Below are 7,596 nucleotides of genomic sequence, written 5' to 3' on the forward strand. Positions count from 1 at the left end.
CTGTGAAAAACACATTTGTTATTTCCAAATTTCTAAAATGGACTATATCTACTGATAAGAGCTACATTCTACAAATGGGTTGATAGAAAGCTAAGAGAAAAGAGTTGCGAAAATGAGATGTATAACTTTCAGCAGAAGAAGGAACTAGGAAACAGACACGGGAACAAAAATTGCAGGGAGAGGCAATTCACAAAGCATTTGGAGAAAGGTATTGAGTTTTTCGTAAGACATAGCTTAGGAAACTGAAAGAAATTTCATTAAGTCTCAAAAGATAGTCAACTTTCTCCATAAAGTCTATCTCCAGATAATCATCACTAGGCCTCTATTTTATTTTGATATTCTCCTCTCTTTTGGTGTTTAGTCCTGCCACAAATTCCTGTTCACTTTTTATCATTGTAGTTTACCTGCTTTTTATTCGTTGTTCTATAATCACCTAAATCAGACTGGTTTTTAATAAAATGGACGGTTTAAGAGGTAATCTGCTAAAATTAGGTAAACAATATTTTCACAAATCTCTACAAATAATTGGGTGTTTTAATATAGTGCAGTATGTGTGAAGGTAGAGAATTGTAGGGTGCTATGAAATCTACACAAGATGTATTTTATTATGATGGGCTTCCTAGTTGAAGTGGCACTTAGGATGAGAAAAGAAACTATGTGTTATTTTGGACATCACATATACGGTATATATTATTTTATATATAATATAAGGAAAGAGCTAAATTGAAGTAGCAGGATGCCAAATCTGAAAAGGTGAGCTTGTGAAAGTGACAGTAATTTGATATGCCTAGAGTGTGGAGTGCGGAGTACAAGAGATGGAAGCAAAGAGACTAGACCGAAGGAGAGCAAAGCTATGATCACTAGGGGTATTTACTGAAGGCTATTGCAGAGTTTGAGCCTTTTCCTAAAAATGAAAACATTTGAAGAGTTTCAAGCAGAGGATAACATGATCAGTTTCCTATTTCAGAAATTTTACTATGGCTACACTATACAAAATGGATCAGAGAGAATTGTGTGAAAATTCAGAAACTAGTTAGGTAGTATTGTGGAAATTGGGATGATAATGATTATGGTGTAAACCAGTGGAATAGCATTGGGAATGGAAAACAGGAAGAAGTATGAAAGAATTCATTGTGGGCCAATGTTAATAAAAATTTCTTGACAATTGAAGAAATTGGTGGATTTGTATTTTTGACATTAAAGGCAAATTCTCTCTGGTTAAACTGACTGTCAATTATTAAATTGTCTTTTGTTGCCTGGATCAAGATTTGACTTATATTTTGAAAATGGCAGAAAATGAGAAATGTCTTTTATACTTTTTTTATTTGGTTTCCTGAGAGAAAATACTAATAAAGAAGAGCAAATGAGTGAAATAATATTTTCCCTCAAATTAGAGAAGTTATGGGACAAGAAATTGGCAGATTATGTGAACATTTAAGATTCATTTATTTTATCCCTTCAGAGATCCCATATAGTCTCAGGATTGGAAAAACACGCATCAGTTAAATTCCATATACAAAAAGGTCTCTTTTAAAGCATCCCTCTGTGCTGTTAAAGCACATAACCTTGGTGTTTCTCAAATTTCATATGTATACAAAGGACCTGTTAAAATGCAGATTCCAGTTTAGTAGTTTGGAGGGGAGGCATTTTTAATAAGTTTAATAAAGGATTTTACATTTTTGATATGTTTTCAACTGTTGCTGATGTTCTTGCTTGTGGATTACCTTTGAGTACCAAGTAACTTATATTTGAGAACAACTACTTATATCAAGTTCATTGCTGACCCTGATACTATAGCAATATGAGGTATTTCAACGTCCAGAACATGCATTTATGTTCGTTAAACATTTTGATCTTCTAATCAAAGAGTCCATCTAAGCTCAAGTTGTTTCTGCAAAGTGAAAGGTAGATGGAGCCTTTTTTTTCTGCAAGATTCCTTGAGTTGATTGATATACACAACTCACAATATCTCCCAGTGAATTAACTGACCAAAATAAGTTCATTTAGGTTAAAAGTGAGAATGAAATGTGTCTGTATCTATATGCAAATTATTTTACTCTTTCTCATATTTTTCAACATTAACAGAAATACAGATGGTTTATAATAGCATATTTTTTACATTCAGAAGAGCTGCTCCTTTTGTGTAAGTTAAAAATTTAGAATGAAGGTGAAACCAGAAATGTGATTTTATATAAACAACTGACAGAATCACTAATAAATCTGAATAGTTTAACTTTGAAAATAACACCCATTTAAGAAACTTCAGTGAGTTTTTACTTATTTATACCTAATATTCTTTTGAAAAATATATAAAAAAGACAAATATTCTTTCTTAAATTAGTTTCTGACCATATTTTTTAAATGACTGCTTGATTTAGCAATAATACGTGAATTATAACCAGTAGTAAAGTTATGAATGTAATATGTGAATTACAACCAGAAGTAAAGTTATGAATGTAAATTTACTTATGAATGTAAATGAGTAGTAAAGTTATGAATGTAAATGTAAATTACAACCAGTAGCAAAGTTATGAATGTACAACCAGTAGTAAAGTTATGAATGTAAATGAGTTATGAATGTAAATGAATGTAAATGTCATGTAAATATTTCACATGACATAAAATCCATTTAGGAAGAGAGGACGTTTCTAGTCACGTTATATGAGAAATATTTATGCAATTCAATTGAGTTTTTGTGTATTCGTTTTATTCATAAATTTTAGTAACTAATCATTTATACCCTTAACAGAAGAACAGTCCTTTAATGAGCACATCATCCTCATCCTCCATGAGCATCCAACATGGAGCCATGAAGGAGGCAGGGGACACTGGCTGAGCCAGCTGGATCGGTCAGGTCAACCTGGCAATCAATGGGGTGACCCATGTAGCAGGCAGATCCACCTCACATCTGATCAATTATTTATAAAGTTTACAAACTTTTTTTGCTGTTCATTGTTCCTGCATCTTATGTAGTTATACAGTGGAATCTTGTTCAACTTACTATTTAGTTATGCAATGGAATCTTGTTCATGCTTTCTATTTAAGTCTGCAATAGAATCAAAGGCACATGTATTAGTATGATATTGTTTTTCTACTTATGTTTCCATTTACAATGAGGATTCCAGGTTTTCTGCTATCAATGTACAATTGCTGTTTTGGTGCAAACAATGCACAGTGGCTTTACTAAGTCCAAAAATAACACTGGATTTTTCATCTAGTTTAACTTTTAATTTTTCATCTAGTTTAACTTTTTTGCCTGGACAAAATTGTTTTGAAGAAAAGACTATAATAAGAACAAGATAGCACAAAAAGAAACGGAGGTATTTTTTCATTGTTTTTGCATTTGTAAGACATGTAAAATTGTCTGTTGTCATTAAATAAACATTATCAGAAAATATATTTGTTTCATTAATATAATTAATATAATTTTATATAATTTTATATATATATATTATTATATATATTATTTATATATATTAAATAATATATATATTAAATATATATTAAATAATATATATTATTATTTATATAATTTTATATACTATAATTTTATATAATAATATAATTAATATAATTTTCAAGTAATCAACTTATTGATATTAGTTTAGTAAATGGAACTATTTCCTCAAATAAAGTTGCTAAATCCATTTACACAGCTAAAATCCATATAAAAGTCAACATTCTCTTTCACCGTATTGTTTTATCATGCAAAGCTCCAATGGTAAAAAATGTCACCTTCATGACATAATTCATTTTTCCCTATCCAGATGACTTTTAGGGGGTAATGCAAAGAATTATTTTTATTTTAAAGAGGTGATGAACTGGCCGTCCTCTCAATGTAGCCCCTGAATCTCAACTATCCTTGTAATAATAATAAAAAGAGATTCTGTGTTCAATTAGACAGCAAATCAACTAAAATTGGAATAATACAGAGAAGGCTAGCATATACCTGCAAAAAATGGCATGCAAATTTGTGAAGTATTCCAAATTTTTATTTTCTAATAAAAATTATGTATTTGTATATTCTTTAGAAGAGATTGGGCCGGATGATGTCTGATTTGGCTTATACAAGTGAGCTACAGATGATATAAAATGATGTAATTCTACGTAAATGAGAACTCATAAAAATGAAGTAATGAAATTTTAAGAAAATTTCCCTTGGTATGTAGCCAAATGTTATTTTTTAAATGATGTATTTTTACCTTTCCTTCACTGTAGAACCCGGTTTGTAAAAAGCACCTTACAAAAAGCACCTTTATAAATTCAAAAGACTTCAGATGGCCAATTTTGCATTGCCTAAGTCTAGGATATAATTGTTTAATTATTAGTTTCATTTTGTCCTGATAGACTTGATGCTGATGTTGACATTTGAAGTGATTTTAGCATTATTCGCACTTGTTTTAAGAAGTGTCAAATGGGGCCGGGCGCGGTGGCTCAAGCCTGTAATCCCAGCACTTTGGGAGGCCGAGACGGGCGGATCACGAGGTCAGGAGATCGAGACCATCCTGGCTAACACGGTGAAACCCCGTCTCTACTAAAAAATACAAAAAAACTAGCCGGGCGAGGTGGCGGGCGCCTGTAGTCCCAGCTACTCGGGAGGCTGAGGCAGGAGAATGGCGTAAACCCGGGAGGCGGAGCTTGCAGTGAGCTGAGATCCGGCCACTGCACTCCAGGCTGGGCGACAGAGCCAGACTCCGTCTCAAAAAAAAAAAAAAAAAAAAAAGAAGTGTCAAATGAAAAGAAATGCAAAATCAAACAGAAAAAAAGTTTTTCTTTTACAGGAGTGAGCAGAACTTTGCAGAAATGTCTAAGGGGAAATTAGACAAACAATGAGGAGTGAGTAGATAGCATGACAGGCACCACGACAGGAAATGTACCTGGGGTAGTCGGCTGATTCTTGGGATGACCTAATGAGCAGGGTATGTTCTGTATTTGAGCGCTTCCTCAGGTATGGGGATAAGCCAAAGTTCAAGTGTCTGTGGGGAATAGAGAATTCTGGCTATATGACCATATATAACTGTAAGAAACCGTAAGAAATGGGGCAAACGTGAACATTTGATATGGAGCTACAACAGGATGTGTGTGTGTATGTGTGTGTGTGTGTGTTTGTGAAGTATATTAATTGGTGGCCTAGTATTTCACCTTGTTTGTGATCATCTAATTCTGTGGGTTGGTATACAATTGTGGTATCATAGGAAAACACTTGGCCCTTCTGTAATCCCAGCATTTTGGGAGGCTGAAGTGGGCAGATCATGAGGAGGTCAGGAGTTTCAGACCAGTCTGGCCAACATGGAGAAACCCCATCTCTACTAAAGATACAAAAAATTAGCTGGACGTGGTGGTACGTGCCTGTAATCCCAGCTCCTCGGGAGCCTGGGGCAGGAGAATCACTTGAACCCGGGAGGCGGAGGTCGCAGTGAGCCAAGATCATGCCATTGTACTCCAACCTGGGCGACAGGGCAAGACTCCGTCTAAAAAAAAAAAAAAGAAAAAGAAAAAGAAAGAAAGAAAAGAAAAGAAAAGAAAAAAACACGTGTTATTTGTCCCTGCTTCCTGGCACAGAATTTCTAAAACTCTTGGAATTTTCTGAGTGAAAAGGCTGATGGAGACTTTTATGCCCTAATGAGGAAACTCTTGGTGGGCGCATACCTTCAGGATAGAAGCTGATCACCAAAAAGACCAAGAATTGGTTAACTATAAGCCCCACTTTCCCCAGCCTCCAGGAATGGGAAAGGATCTGTAGATTAAGCTGTTCACCAATGGCTGATGAAAACCTAAATGACAGGGTTTAGAGTTTCTGGGTTGGTGAATATATCGAAGTAAAGGAAGTGTGCACCCAGAAAGGGCACGGAAGCTCCGCATTTCCTTCCTCCCTCATCTTACCCTGTGCGTCTCTTTCTTTTGGCTGTTCTGAGTTGTAGTATTTATAAAAAAATCGGTCAATGTAAGTAAAGTTGTTTTTGTTTTTTGTTTTAAATTCTGTGTTGCCATTTAGCAAATAATCAAATGTGAGGATGGGGTCATGGGAACTCTCAACTTATAGTCATTTAGTCAGAAGCACAGGTGAAACTAACTAGTGTCCGAAGTGGAGGCAGTCTTGTCCCTTTAACATGTCTGATCTGACACTCTAAGTAGATAGTGTCAGAATGAAATTGAATTGAATTGTTGAAACCTAGTTGGTGTTGGAGAATCAGAGAATTGGTGAATTAGTTGGTGTGAGGGGGACAAAAAACTTTCAACGGTAAAAGATCAAAGACAGTCTCTATTAAAGTTAGAGTGTTTATCTTTTTTTTTTCTATCCATGCTGCCTCATTACATGAATTCTATGGTTTATAAGAGGAATTGAAGGAAGGATTTCTTTTTTTTTTTAATTTGCTAGAAGCTATTCTCAGCCCTGAGAAAAATAACTTTAAGTACATGTTCTACTGTTGATGGGCGAGTAATTTTAAATTTGCTTATGAAGGACAGCATATTATTTTTAACTGTCAGGCAACTGGGAGACTATTAACATATCTTTAGACAACTAATCCTTAACTAAACAATACATTTTAAATTCCTGCAATCTTTCTCCATAACTCAGTGAGTTGCTTCCATTAATCATTCTGATCTTCTCAGAATGCCTTCCAAATCCCTGTGTATATCCAGTATGCAGGTAAATAAATGAGTGAAATGAACATAGTCTTTCCAGTGTCACAAACTCCAGGTAATGGATTCATTCTTATTCTTGATTCAAGAAGCCATCACCAGCCCACCAGTAATGATCGCAAGCTAAAAATAGGTTTTCTTTTTCTTTTTCTTTTTTTGAGACAGAGTCTTACTCTGTCGCCCAGGCTGGAGTGCAATGGCATGATCTCATCTCACTGCAACCTCTGCCTCCTGGTTTCAAGAAATTCTCCTGCCTCAGCCTCCCGAGTAGCTGGGATTACAGGTGTGTGCCACCACACCTGGCTAATTTTTGTATTTTTAGTAAAGACGGGGGTTTCACCATGTTGGTCAGGCTGGTCTCGAACTCCTGACCTCATGATCCTCCCACTTCAGCCTCCCAAAGTGCTAGGATTACAGTCATGAGCCACCACGCCCAGCCACAAGCTAGTAGGTTTTCGACTGCTGCACAGCTCAGCTCCTGGGAGGTTTGGGTGTGAAAAGTGCCCTCTAATGTAAGCTCAGCTCTATCTTCAGGAAAATCCAAGTCCTCACCCTCTGTGGCATATGAAAGGAACCACTGTCTCAGAAGACAACTCTGAAAAAAGATAGCTTTGTTGTCAGTACCACACAACTTATTACTCTAACTTTCTGTGTTTCTGCAACTAAATTCCACTTCCTAGTCTCTTTGGGTGATGGATGGCTCCCTTTAATCTCAGGATTTAGGCTTTAACACTCCCTGTAATTTTACAGGTAGAGCTCAAGTCCTAGTATTTATGCTTCTATTCTGAAATATCAAGGCTTTTTCACAAAACAAATAATCATATTCTGTGTACCCACTTAGCACTAGGCACTGTAGTACCTGCTATACATACATAATTTTATGCAGTACTCATAGCAAAAATGTGATATAGATATTTTTCTGCTTTTGCTGGAGAAGTCAACCAATTAAAA

At 35.4% G+C, this 7,596-nt stretch overlaps 1 non-coding gene across 1 annotated transcript; it reads left to right on the forward strand.

The window, feature by feature from the left end:
- Positions 1 to 3,888: 3,888 nt before the first annotated feature.
- On the forward strand, positions 3,889 to 3,993 carry LOC112621897. Its single transcript, XR_003118828.1, has one exon. It is a non-coding gene; the product is annotated as a U6 spliceosomal RNA (small nuclear RNA).
- Positions 3,994 to 7,596: the final 3,603 nt, after the last annotated feature.

Source organism: Theropithecus gelada, chromosome 3 (assembly GCF_003255815.1).
Source record: "Theropithecus gelada isolate Dixy chromosome 3, Tgel_1.0, whole genome shotgun sequence".
Taxonomy (NCBI): domain Eukaryota; kingdom Metazoa; phylum Chordata; class Mammalia; order Primates; family Cercopithecidae; genus Theropithecus; species Theropithecus gelada.